The sequence below is a fragment of the Topomyia yanbarensis genome, chromosome 3 (assembly GCF_030247195.1).
Source record: "Topomyia yanbarensis strain Yona2022 chromosome 3, ASM3024719v1, whole genome shotgun sequence".
Taxonomy (NCBI): domain Eukaryota; kingdom Metazoa; phylum Arthropoda; class Insecta; order Diptera; family Culicidae; genus Topomyia; species Topomyia yanbarensis.
Window position 1 is genome coordinate 81962113 of NC_080672.1, and position 15094 is coordinate 81977206.

A 15094-nucleotide genomic window follows, 5' to 3' on the forward strand; every position below is an offset into this window, starting at 1 on the left:
TTTTCGCTGTCATTCTAAAAACAAAGACGGATAATTCAAAATTAATAATAGTGACTTTTCCTAGGCTCGTTATCATATGAAACCGTACAATGTGGATATTTATCATTTGCAAAGGTTGTAATAGTAGGATGTCTCCATATCCAAAATTGATATTCGTCACCATACCAAAATTCAATATGTCAAAACTATAGTTAAAAATCCGTCATAATTGATATGACGGATTTTTTACCATGGACAAATCTGAAAATCTTCAATCTGGGTGCTTTTAGAATAGAGAAGTCGTCATCTTGGATTTCAATATGGCATCAGTCATCAATTTTTGGCATCGACTCATAAAAACCGTGTCGAAAATATCCATATTGATTGAGATATAGAGAATTCGTTAAACCGGATGTCGCCATCTTGGTTTTCAAAATGGTGTCTGGCATCTACTCTTCAAGCCTGTTCCGAAAATACTCATATTTATTGATTGGGCTGTATAAAATTCAGAATTTGCCACAAAAAAGGGGTACCTTTTTCAAAACTGAACCAAAAAAAATTGTGACGAACATTTCGTCACCATTCAATGTTGAATCACAGTATAGAATAAATTCACTTCATAAATATTCAATGCGCATATTGTTTCGATCGATTTAATTCTTTCTAAAATGTTAAAGAAAAACTTTTGAATAGATTTTAACTTGTTCAAAAAATATTTTGGTTGTAGAATAGAACATACGAAACTGTTTGCTTCAGCTTGTCAGTATGACCTGCTTTCTGTCCAAAGTTACATAGGGGTGCCGACAACCGATCACTTTCCCCTACATTTTGATTCCATTTTCAACCCGGTCGACTAAATTGGGTCCAATTTAGAGTAGAGCTTCAGGCCGGTATGGAGTAGGAATGGTTTTATAATGCTGCAGATTATTTGTTATCACTCTCAATTCAATTATTGGGGCCACTTAGTTCAATAGTATCAAGGGACCCGGCGGTAAAACATGATGATGAGTTATGTTCTACCATAGACCATGCGGTAGACTTGGGTGCAACGCCCAACTCCTACTCTGCATAAGGCAAAGAATTCTTCACATTTCCTTTCGATCATGCCCATATGAGCCTGCCTAGTTCTAGTTTTCCGTTCTAAGTTTATAACTGATTCGCTCTAGAATACCTATCCGTCTTTCAATTTCATTGCTTTCGTTTCTCTTAGTCTCAAATTTGCCGAAAATAGCCAACAAAATCGATACAGGAGTAGTAAATGTTTAGTCCAGAAACTTGAACCCTCTGGCAAACACCAGAGAATCAAAACTTCTATGCTTGACGCATTACATACTAGAAACTCTTATGTTTGCTACAGCTTCCAACATTCAAAAACATAACTACAACTTACGACCCGTTCGTCATTCTTAAACAGTAAAAAACGTTCAGCTGCTTTTAGTTTCGACAGACATTTTCTCAATCGCAAACAGCATGCTATGCACCATAACGAATTCACTCAAAAACTACCATTCTCATTATATTCCGAAAATTTCGTACTGAATGTTATCTTGTTAATTATACATTCTGATGTTATGGTTGTGGAAACTTCATCGCTCATGTTTTTAGATCTATTCAGGAAACACCAAAATTTTAGCTTAAAGTTATTCATATTTAGAATTTTGGAACATTCCTTTTAACTAACATCGTCTCTAATTTAAATTCTTACGCTAAGCCTTAGTAACTATGTAGCTCCCCGGTATCTGAAGCGTTCAATTCAAATAACGAAACTTTTACTCTACCTCATTCCATCGGAAGCAAGAATTTTAATCGACCATCAACTCCGAGCACGATAACAATTTTCCGTGTAAAAACCAGACACGCGCCACCGAGGTGTGGCTCTAATCTCAATCAAAGCAAGAGTCCCGGTTGAATGAACGACAAGGGTTCAAATCGAGAATACTATCACAGCTCAGATCGAACCGACCGACCGTTACTGCAACTATGCTTCCAACCCGAGACGTGTCGTGCCCAGAATCCATGGAATTACTTCCGGGGTGAACGTAGCACCCACCGACGCAGCAAAAAGTGACACTGAGCTGGTGCCAAACAAAGTCAACAATAATAGTCTTCTAATGAACTGACATTCCGTACACCCCTGCCTCTCCTGCGGAAGCTAGGCGATAACCTGCCTAATTAGGAAAGTCAGTGGAACTTCCGGATACGCTATGCTATGCCGGGTGGAATGTTTTTATATAATATCCATTGATGTTGAGAACAGTTTTAAAACTTTCATCGAGATGAAATATTACTGCACATAGCCCTTAAAGATAACAGTTGCATAATCATGTTACAACGGTGTACTCATTCGAACCAATAATCGTACGAATTCCCCAAAAAACAAAAGGTTAATTTCCGAGAAATAACTTATTCGACAACTGAGCTGATATCGAGACAGAGGCCAAACCGAGCCGGGCTAATCAAGTTTATTGCCACTCACGACACGAACGGTAAATACAACATCTAATTACGAGGCTCCGTTTTCATGTTTCCAATATCGTCCATGTAATCCATTTGTATTGTGTCGATGTCCACCGCTTCACTTTCGCCCTCATGAGCACTTTTTGACATGTTTGGAAAATTCGATTATGACTGATCCACCATCCGAAAATAATATATCCATTTAAAGACGAACAACTTTATTGGTTTAGGAAAGATGCTGACTGGAGCTCTTCAGTGTCAATAAAATGACTGTATTCGAAGCCTAGAGCCTAGTGAATGAAATTAAAAATTTGGTACGGATACGGAACACACAGCGTTTGGTTCACTGGATAAAGTTGAATTTAATTTAATTAATTTCGCGCCCATAGCGTTAGCTTAACTTAGTGTGGCCGTTTTTTGTTTATTTGCAATACGTAAAGGTAAAAATTGGGTGGATCCTGTTAAATCTTGTGTAGGCGATTTGTTATTTCGTGTAGGATCTTTGTTGCAGGATCGCCAATAGCATTCCTTCGGGCAATCGTAGTCGTCCGCGAACAACATTGGAATTTCCAAGAAAGAAGCTTTTCCAAGCATCAGGACTCAGAAATACCGGATTCCCTTTCTCTGCTTTGCAAATTGGGTTGCCACCTTGGGTGAGACTTTGAACCGGAGTTTTCTACTGACCTGAGGGTAACCTTCAAGAGCGAGTATGCACTGAAATCAGACAGATTATAGAATCAAGCCTCGGTTTTGTTAATCTTTTTAAATATTTTCAGCGCTTTTTACAACCTTATGAGTTAAAACTAGAGTTTCCATTCCATCTAAAACACTTTAGGGTACCAAATTAACACGAAGTTTAATGTCGTTTTTGCTTGAAGCGAAACTGAGTCAGTTTCTAACCCCAACTGCTGTCAAAATGTATGAACTGACAACGGTTGGCGTTAGAACCTGACTCAGCGTCGGGTTCAAGCAAAAACGCCATAAAATTCCAACAGAACGTAATACTCACTGCTGTCATGGCTGATTGGCAAAAACATTTTTAAGCAGCTATAACTTTTGATTGAGGTAAGATTTGCTTACAAAAACAAATAAGGCTAATAAATGTGACTATTGTCTTTCATTTGAGTATCAACAGTTACAAGGTTTAGCTCTAGAGCTGAAGTTATTGCAATTAGTCTGACAGGATTCTGCTGGAGCAGTGCTGCCAGAGGCAGTTTACGTTGACGACGGAAAGTGAATTTTTCATATATCTTTGTAATGTTACAATATTATTGAAAACTAATAAAACTTATCAATTTACAATTTCTTTGGCTACATTTTTCACGCTAGATTATTGTAAGTATTCTAGGAAATTTGTATTGAGCATTTAAGTTAAAATTTGAACAGCTTCTAGCACTGCGAGGAAAGCACCTATCTTTATGAAAAAAGGCTTTTCGTGTTTCTTGAGCCCACCATTTTCAAGGAAAAATAGTTTTGAAACCATATATGCACTAGAAAAAAGTTGGACATGAAAGGGTTAAGCTAGCATTTGTAAATAAGAGTCATTGTTAATAAGATGGGCACAATACAGTGAATGTTAAAATGTACTGCCTTTGAAATGCTCATTGGCTGCCCGAAAATCTTATGGATATTAAGTGCGCTTTAGTCGCACATTTAAAAATATTTACATCTCGCAAGATGCACATGAAAGGAGGGTCACAATTCAAGCACATGTAAAAATGTGCTTCGTATACAATTCATCATCTTCTTCAGCCAACTTTTACATCTTCTATAACAAATGTAAAATTTATAAAAAAAACTTTAGATCTTGGTTTATAAATTTGAAACTCCGACAACTTCAGCTTCTTTTCGAGGGAACGAAAGGAAAAACGTGGTTTTCTATTCGGAGGTAAAAGTATTCGATGTGAGCCGCGAATTTATTCATCAATATGATAGGATACTTGGCAAAAATCTTGATTCCATCAATCCAAGCGATAAATTCATACACAGGAGGCAGAAACTCGATTCGGTTATGAGATTTCGGCTTCAGTGGCTTCATGTGGTCACAAACCTCATGTTTTCGAATTCCGGATGGGATGAAAATCAACCAGGAGTTTTTACAGCAGAAAGTTTAGCCATCGGCCGAAAAAGAGTTTCCACACGTTGAAATTTGCAAACGGGGGCGGCAGCATAATTTTCAGCACTTTTTGAACCAAGGAAATGTGGCCTCCATCCTCCATGGGATATCAACCCACTCGACTTTGCAATGAAATTCGCCAACGCTAAACCCAAACGTAAAGAGGATGCTCTTATGACTTATTGAAAAAACTATAAAACAATATTCCAGAAGCAACAGTGCGAGCCAGCTGTTTCAGTGTTCATCGAAATTTTTTATCACAATGATTTAAGGCAAAAGGCTCCCATTTCGAATAAGTTTAAAATAAATTAATCTCAACTGTGTTAGAAATATCTCGATAAATTCTCGGAATTCTGATTGATGAAACAATGAAAATATTGAAAAATGCATTGGGGACCGTTTTATGGTACTTCCATTTCTACAAACTTAACTCGAATAGGCAAACCTACTTAAAGCTGAAATCATCCAAAATAAAAATATAAAAAAGTTGTTGCAGCACCCTGTCATAGCCCGTGTCACTAACGTTTGGCCGATGAGGCGCGTACCACTACGCTAATAGGGCAGCAGCATAAACGTCAGTCGTAGAGAGGAAGAAACCAGATTAAAGTTTGTCATATTAAATTGTGAGTGAATTATTAGCAAACTAACGATACTTTACTGTGCCAAGTTACTTTTCGGAGTTAGCAGATGAAATACAGTGCAGTACAGCTTCCGACATTTTCTAAACGCCATTGCGAAAGTTTCATGCTATTGATCTAACGTGTTTAGTACGGTCACGGTATCACAGATCTGATTGCATTGAGGATAGAATCACAACAGGAAGGAGTAAAAAACTAAATGTAAGATTTCAATTGCTAAAACTTAAGATTGTTTGTAGCACTTTAAAAATATATTACCAGTTGGATCTGTTACACCAAAAAGCAGAATTACAAAAGAGTTTTTAACGGCGATTCCGAACAAAAATAATCAACAATCTCAAAGGCAGCAGCAATGGCGACAGTACACAAGACAAGCAAGGAAGCGGGCTGAATGAAGTGCGTTCGATAAATTGGATTTACGCATGTTAAATGTGCTTTCTAATAGTTGTTGTAAATATATAAAAGTCTCACGGCTACGCTAAGCTCACTTCCTTAAAGCCGTTTCCAAACAGCAAATTCAATTTAAAAAAACGGAGCCTTTTCAGTTAGTTTGTTCAGTTTTGTCGGATCTTATAGTGATAGCAGAGCTTGGAAAACGAATCAGCTGAAAAAGAACGAACACTCTTCATTCGTTCTTCGCTTCACGAACATACGACCTATTGAACCATTCACCACTGAGCTGCGGAGTTGACGGCTTTGGTTCACCACCAACCGAGGCTGGTGAATCATTGCTGTTCTATAGTGTAGGTATATGAGCATAGCGTAATAGTACCCGTTGCTCATTCTCTCTCCCATTCGAAGAGATATCAACCGCTGTGCATCATTCGTTCTCCATAGCAAGCTGTACATAGGCACCCAAATTCTCTTTGCTTGCTGGGTGCGAATGTAGGTACGAAAAATGATGCCGCCCAGCTGCCCCGGAGAACAGCGCTCATAACGAGAATGTGTTTGTTGTCTTTTATTATTTTTATTCGAGATAGGTACATGTTCTATGCGCTTTTCATATGCAATATTTTTAGTTTTATCTTCAACCTATTGCATCTGTTGAATTGTGAAAATACAAATAGGGTTAAGGGAACATGGGGAGACTTTACCAAGCACGAAATTCAACAATTATTAAAAAGTGTTCCATTTGGAACTTAATTTTTTTATATTTTTATATTTGTTCGATCCCCTAAGATAATTTTTCATCTTCTTCATTTCATTTTTCATCTTGCTCCCTTGCAGAGGTGTGGCTTATACTTGAAACATTAAACGCGATTATCACGATATTTGCGGTGACTACGAGTACCGAAAGAGTTTGCAACCGATTTCAAAACTTTATTTTTGCTTGTTCTTAATTTAACCGCCGTGTCCTTGAACGATTCCATTTTTTCGTCAAAATTTTCATATTAATGTTATGGATTTGTTAATATTTTTATCAGGTGAAACTGGTGTTTTTTTTTGGAAAAATCGTTCCCGTTTCCAAATAGAAGAGAATTTTTTTCAATCAATCGTTCAAGGACACCACAGATAGATACACTAATGATTTTTTATGGCTGATTTTGTGACACGTGAACCTGCAATGTAATCAGTACAGTTAATCCAAAAAAAGAAATGCATTAAAAAAATCGAAGCTCATGAAATGCAATCGTTTCATATTTTTAACTAAGAACCTCAACAATATGGAAAGAAAAGATTACAGTATATGTTTTTATGCCATTGTTTTTTGTTCTGATATTTCAAAATTCTCTTGGTCAAGCTCCCGCGGTGGGGAGACTTGACCAGAAAAAAACGATCACAGAAAAACTTTTGCAACTTTAGAAAAAGTAAATTATCGATTCTGAAAAAATCATTAATACGCATAATACTTTTGCATATTACATTTCAACGAGTTTTGGAAGACATTCAATTATTAAACCAAAAACAATTTGTCTTATGGAATACAATATATTTTAAAATATTCATAAGCCAGTCGTTGTTCCAGTTCAACTCAGGGGGGCTTTCTAGTATAACACCGAACTAGAAAAAATCGTAAAAATTTACGTGTTCTGCTCCTGACATATACGAGCATCAAAAATGTTTTAGATTTAATTTCAATTTCACATGACTATGAATTTCGTAAATCGTGTTTGATTTAAATGTCCATGAATGAAATTTGTTAAATTGTGTCAAGTTTTTATTAACCAGTTGACAAATTTTGAATGATAGGATAGTAATGCTGATGGAATAGGAAAAAAATAGCGTTTTTTCCATTTAACAAAATTTGAAAACATTTTTGGTTGCCTGGTTGCAAAAAAATCTCGGGTAACTTAGAATAAAGGCATTAAAGTCAGCTGTCAAGATTCATTTGGAGGATATTCCGAATAAAACTTTATTCGCCAAGCTCGGAATAATTGCAGCGAATTAATATGTCCAGATCACTAAATCATTAAAGCGGGATACTAAGTTCTTCCCAAAGATTTGAAGGCATGTGTAATTTTACTAATCCTGCTCAACTTTAGACAAAGCTCGAAGTAATTTTCTGATTATTAAATATTCCACAATATGCCGTACATTTTAAACAGTCCGTTAGTAGGTATCCAATTTAATCAGGAGTCTTAAATCTTGCTCATCAAATTTGTGGTTAATAATATATTTGTTAACATTATACCTGTCCGTGCAACATTTAGGAAAAGAATGTAGTACATCATAGTTTGAAACACATATTGTCCTTGTTAAAAGCGAATAACTTATAACCACTTCGTTTTGGTTCACGATTATAAAATTCCAAATATTCGTAAGCTAGAGATACAATGTTAGAAAAAATTGAACCTATATGTGTTGGGCTGAATCATCTGAGGTATCAACATCCAAAAACTGATAAAATGCATATCGATGTTTGAATATCCACGATTTCCCTAAATTTATAAAGCATCGTGAACACAAGTTCAAATTTTTTCCCCTCAAACCTCAGCAGAATTGAATAAGCGGTACCTGTTGCCTATTGTCCGCTCCACAAGCCATATGTTCTTAACTGACGTAGCGAAAGACGCTGAAAACCGCTAATATGCCCAGAAGAATTTTATATTCAGATTCAGCATTACACAATGAATCTGAATGATTCAACAGCTTGTATGTTCTTGAACCAATTTCATCAAATAATCAACCAAGCAAAGAGGGACCACTATTCAAGAGAGAAGAGAATACTGATATCCTCTCTCTCAATGATACTCACAACTGTTCATCATTATAATGATACGTGCTTATGCAAGCGTGTGTGGATATATTCGTTCCTGTTTCTGTTTCCTCGTGTTGTTGCTTCGGTATCCATAGAGGCAATTCATTCGGTTGGGGTGAAGGCAAGCGTTTTACTGAACTGTATTGTGGTTCGTTCGGATTGAATTTGAATGAATGGTGAAAGCTCTGAGTGATAGAGATTCAAATCGGTTCAATCGATTTGAGTTATTTCGTACAAAGCCACTACAGTCGTGATTCGCTGGTTGGGCCACACCTCTGTCCAACTAACGAATTTGATTCGTTAGTTGGACCGACTGACAAATGTCAAAAACTCACCAAAGGAGACGTTGGTAGTGTAATTGCATCTATTCACATCTCTAATCATTGTCAGATTGATTGTCAAAGTAAATTTGACATAACATTTTGACATCCAGATGCTTTTTAGTTGGACAATGGTCCAACTAGCGGAGGTCCAACTAAAAAGCGGTCCAGTTAAAAAGTGTCCAACCAACGAATCACGACTGTACTGGTTCTGGTTTGGGCAAATACTGTTCATCCTACCTTAAGAGTAGGTTGGCTTTAGTACAGAGCAATATAACAAAGCCAATGTGGCTTGAAGGAGCACATGGATACTACATGCATTTTGATACCTTTCATAACAGGACATTATGATGTTTCAGTCATGAAATACCTAAGTCCGTTTGCGACATTCCAGAATAGTGATCATAGTAAATTTGTTTCGCCATATAACCTGCCACTATTACCACTCCATATTCAAAAATAGTAATAACGGGTACCTACAATGTGACGAAAATATTAGAATGTGAAACATTGTTGTTACTTTCTCTCTCCCCTTCACCTTCTAATCCATCGTAACTAGAGGAGTTCCCCAGCAAATGTCCCTATAGCTTCCAACATTTAGACGGGCAGACGTGGAAACACCATTCCCAATTCATGCATACCGATTCCGGCGTATAGAGTTCAAAGAAATCCACCGGACAAAACCCCCATGACGAATAACGGCCAAAACATGTCGACCAGCTGTGGGACTACACATTGCATAGAATGTGCGATACCGACGCGTGTTGAAACTCTTGACGGGCGAGACAGCCTGACCGAGGCGTCACGTCGGTCGCCGACTAGGACTCTCCGCGGGATGATGGTTTACTTTGCTTGCGTTTGACCCTTTGCACCGACCGACTGACCAGCGTCCGTGCCAGTGGAAAAGTATTCATATGGATATGTATGTACACTTCTAGACTGACTGACTGCCGTTGCATGCCAACTTTCGTCTGATGTTCACGGTACACGGTGTTGGTCAGCGGAATGTGCTATAGGGTGATTTAGAAACTGGAAATATGAATTTAAAGTTGAACTGAGGATATTACAGACATCGAAAACGACAAAGTCAGTTCTTTTCCACGCCAGTTGGTCAATCTTCATGAAAATTAATTAGCTTATTCTAAGCATGGCTATAGTTCTGGTGATTGATTTTCATTTCCGATTTAGAAAACTAAAAAGATTTACACTGCGCTATATTTCTCCTTAGCGGACAAAAATATAGATAAAAACTAGTTTTCTGGCAAGGAACTCGTAGGACTAGAGGTATGCTCAGAAACACGGATTATGTTTTCGTTTTTTTAAGCTAGCGTCAATCCGACGTTTGCTTTGTCCTGTCACTAAGTTAGTGTCGGATTCTGATGAGACGAAGCCGTAGCGCAAATTCCATAACTAATTTAAAATGATTTAGTTTTCGATTTTCGTACCGTTTTCAGTTCAACCTCAATTCAAACTGGTTTAATTCGTTGGCACCTGTCAATCTGATTAATTTTTATACAATACTTTTCGAGCAACTTAGTGGAATGTCATACTTAACCCTCTTAAGACAGAAACGGAAAATATTAGTCTCAAGAGGCCTAATCTTATCAAACGCTCTGAACGTATTATATACAAACGAATTTCCGGTGAAAACAAGCTAATACAAATCGCCGCATTAAATAAACCAAATTAAAATTCTGATCAGACCAGTCAAACTCAGTTACTTGAGTTCAGATAAAATACGCATGCCGTAAATGATACAAAAAGGTTTCAAAACAGAGACGAAAAGTGCCAGCAACAAGTAACACCAAATATATTGAATAAGAAATAAAATGAAAACTAGAAAACGTTTACAATTATTGTATTTGATTAATCAAATAAAGTCATTTTAAATAAAAAAGCAACAGATCTACTGTCGTACAGGATGCCAAAAATTTAGTCACCCTACTGCACATGCCTTCAGTTCAATAATTTTTTTGCTCGACCGGGCAAGCAAACGATCAAACATTTTTCGGGAGTAAATTTGCGCTTTTGCTCGCTTCGGTTTACTGCTTGTTATTGTTCGAAGCAGTAAATAAATTCAATCACACTTCCGTGACCGAGAGAAAAAACGAAACGACGGAGAAAGAAGCAAATCGGCTTCGGGTATTAATCGGTAAATATTGATTTCGACAAATTGATTATTTGGAAATTATTTAACTTCACCCGGTCGGCTTCCGCGCGCGCGGACGTAAGCAATTAATTTCGGATCATTTACAAATACTGAATTAATGACCCAATCGATGGATCGGTAAGTACAAGTGTAAAGCTGTCGAAAGTAAAGGGCGGTCCGTTTGGTCGTCACATTGTCAAACGTTGAAACGCTGCAGATGGTTTTAAACTGCAATCTTTTCAAGTGCGACAGAATTTCCGTTCTAGTCGCGAAAAGTTGGTTTTTGTTTACTGCTCTCGAGTAAATGTTACCGTTTGTTTGATTGTTTTATTCGAGCTGGCGGATTTCAAAATGCCGAAATGTGGACAGGAAATTCACCTGTAAACATAGTCCATTGGGTGGAAATGATGAGTAAGTCGAACTACCAATAGAAATCATCCACACGAACAAAACCCTCTTCACATCCGTCTGAAGCAGGTATGACGAATTTCGCGCTAAATCGTGTTCAGAGTTGGTCTTTTGAAAAGGGTCAAACTTTTTTTTACCAATTTTTTCCAAATGGCTGCAGTCAAAAAATGACAAATCCTACAAAAAATGTTGTAAGAGTGATTTTCACAAAATTAGTAAAATTTTTGAATCAAAATATTGAAAAAATTCTTCGTCGACTCCTACACTGAAAAAAACTGATTTTCAAAATTTAAAGTCGATTTACAAGATAGGTAATTATGTTCCCAACCCACCGTCAAAAATTCTACTTGGGCACTTTCAAGTAAAAAAATCGTGTACCGACAAATGGGCCTAAATAACAAATGTACACAAACGGAGATTTAAATAATATCTTAAAGGAGTAAAAATACTTCATAATAAATATAAAAACTCATTTATAAATGTTTCACCCTTCATGGAAATCAATAAAAAACCAAACGGCGGATCCTACTTTCAACTGTAAACAAACCACCAGGCGAGTTACGTCTCTGTTTTTTTAAGGTAGTGTATACGGGCGAAATTGGCAGCATAATTGTTTACAAAGTCCGTAAAAAGAATCGCCCCAAACAAAAACCAAATGCATGTTACGCCCGGGTGAATAAATTTTCCCCTCCGGCGAACACGGCGAAAACCACATTTGATTTTTGTTTTCTGGCGACACTGTAGGGCGAAATTGAGAGTCGTCAAAACAAGAGGGCGACTTGAAAATGACCCAATCAACATTTTATAACACTCGGTGAAATATTTTTTTTCAATTTTATCAACGAAAACGTTATTATATAAAACAATTTAGTTATGCTACCGAAAACTAGTATTGTTTTAAAGTGTTTCAATACATTTGAAAGTGCAGTATGCAAACACTGTTAAAATACGATTTAATTTTCTGAAGTGAATTTTCAAAGCTTTCTCGATTCGATATCATTGCGACTTCGGCCCTTTGGTCGATTCATGATCGATTTGTAAAAAAATGTTCCTTGTCCAAACTGAATTTTTATTCAGTGTATTTTTATCGAAAACTAAACCAATGAAAGTCATACTCATCTAAGAATTTAAAAAAACTCAGATTATCAGAAGATATTCTCTAATTTAGCAACTAAGTATATTTTTATTAATCAAGAATCCCATTGAAAAGAGTTTATGTCAGTAAACAAATATACCATTATTTCTTCTTTATTTTCTTGTTTACTTCTGAGGAAGGATCAGGGAAAGAAATAACCACTACAACATTATGTACTGAATTTTACATATTTATTTATTTTTAAATATAACGTTAAACTATCTTCATGCATGCTATTTTGTATTACTTCTATGCAAGGAAAATATTTTTGGTTCATCTTCTGAATTAGAATACCTTTTCCTCTCTACTTTGCCAGCAGGAATAGGCACAAAACTCTGGAATTTCTGAATGCCAGATACTGTTTTGGCGTTATTATACAGTTCTTCGAGTTCTTCTCTTGTTGTACTGTTCAGAGGATAAGTAGCAGAAAAGTGCTCAACTAGAATTTTTGATGGTAGGTAGGGAACATTACCTACCTTGAAACAAAATTTTATCCAAATCAAAGATGTTTTTTTGTAAATCGACTTTAAATTTTTAAAATCGATTTTTTTTTCAATATAGGAGTCGATGAAGAATTTTTTCAATATTTTTATTCAAAAATTTGACTAATTTTGTAAAAACAATTTTTTGTAGGATTTGTCATTTTTAGACTATGGCAATTTGAAAAAAAAATTGGTAAAAAAGTGTGACTCTTTTCAAAAGACAGTCTAGATCATTTTTGGAAAAGCACAGTATGCAAAGTGGCTTTTTGTGACAATGTCTTCATATACAGAAAGTTTCATTAAAATCTGAGAGGGTGCTGCCAACATTTGTCCGAGTTGGCGCGAAATTCGTCAGGATGAAAAACCCACTTTCGAAACATCCGACCTAAGCTCGTTCGTGATTAGTTTCCGCTAATTTCAGCTGCAAAACTTGAACAGAATGAATTGTGATTTAAGTCGCATACTACTATTCCAGCTTTTCGGATGTCTTCTTTTCTGAAGATTGCGCGTGAATACCGAAAGAAAGGATGATTACGAGAATGCGGCCGTCTTCGTGGATTGACAACATTGTTTATTTTATGTGATGATTCCATTGAATATCATTAAATTTGTAATTACATTCCACAGTTTAGTTACGACATGAACCCACATATACACATATGTCATAAACCCTTCTTTTTCATATCTTAGGGGCTTGAAAAAAGGAAGATCTTACCTTGACCATAAGAGTAAAATCGTTCTACTTCATTGTATATCTGAAAAGAAAGAGAAACGATTGATCAGATATCGATTCAAAATAAAAATCATAAGATGGCAGGGTGAGCAATTGACTCAGCGTACGTTATTAATTTGGTTATTGTATTCAGTTGATTTATCGACACGACATCTTATCGTTCATATACCACGTGGACAAACAAACTTCGTTTTTGACCCGCTCTTCCCCTTTGTGGACAAGCGTGCAAAATTCCGGTACCCCTAACCGCTTACATTGGGTGTAACGCCTTAGGCAAAAATATATTGGACGTAAGGGCGTTAGGAATACGTGTATTAAGCATAATGGTCGGCAGGCATAAAGACTTTAGGCATAATGAACATTAGGCATAATATACGTTAAGCATGATGGACGTAAGGAATAAATCATCATTTTAATGTATAACTAAACAAACTTTTTTTACATAACTAATGCAGACTGTTGACTTCTGATCCCTTGCCCAGTTAACGGGAGCGAAATCGCCGTTCAAATTAAACAACTAATTAATTATTTTTTTTTTGGGTTTTGACGTAAGACTTTTTTGATGGTGTTGTTTTGTGTATTTGCAATGTATACGGAGAACTTTGTTTTCATCGATAGCATATTTTTTCTATTGGTTTCTCTTTTCTACTACTTTATTACGTCTACGTTGGACAGAAATTTGAATGAAATGTTAAAATGGAGGAAATATCCACAATGCAAAAAAATAACACCAATAAATCACAACCGATTCTAATTTAGTTATTACAATTTCTATATTACGATTATTTGGTAAAGTAGCATCCACCCAAATAGCATTCGTCCAAATGACTCATTCGGTAAAACGACCCTATCGACCAAATGGCAATCTACGAAATTAGATACGTTCAAGCGATATTTGGCGAAATGACTTTCGGCAAATTGATGCTTTCGGTCAAACGGAAATCGGACAGCAGTAAAGGAGGGTCAAATTTCAAAACACTACAAGTTATACCTAAAGACATACTCATTAGCGTGGCTCGAAAATGACATTTTTCAGCACAGCTCTTTTTGAGTTCCTTTCGTGGTCCCAAATGAGTGTGCAAAATTTGGGAGCGGTCGGTTGCTTCCCGGGTTTGCGCATTGCGTTTAAAGTTTGTATGGGATTTTATATGGGGAAATCAATTATTTTGCATTTACGTTAATAAAGATCGCTATTTCACTCAATATGAAAAACCAGCTTTATAAAACGATAATTCAAACCTTGGTTAACAACTTTGTCGCAGACGGTAACTAGCTACGAGTTTTCAAAAAAATAGTTATAACGATTTTAAAACTTATGGTTCAATTCAAATGCAGAAATTTATTATTTCTTCCAACACTGTCAGTACACCACGACAGCGATACTTTAAACTTGAATAAATGAGAATATATTCATCGCAGGGACTTGATACCTTTGAACGAAATGTTCAGAATGAATTGTTGAATAACATAGACGTAGT

At 36.3% G+C, this 15094-nt stretch overlaps 1 protein-coding gene across 3 annotated transcripts in view; it reads right to left on the minus strand.

Moving 5' to 3' along the window:
- Positions 1–15094, minus strand: part of LOC131690024 (orexin receptor type 2-like) — a 651430-nt gene that overhangs the window by 419558 nt on the left and 216778 nt on the right. For all 3 annotated transcript variants that reach the window (XM_058975467.1, XM_058975468.1, XM_058975466.1), the window contains exon 3: positions 13599–13638. The gene's annotated coding sequence lies outside the window, so the exon portion shown is untranslated. The remainder of the gene's footprint in view (positions 1–13598; positions 13639–15094) is intronic.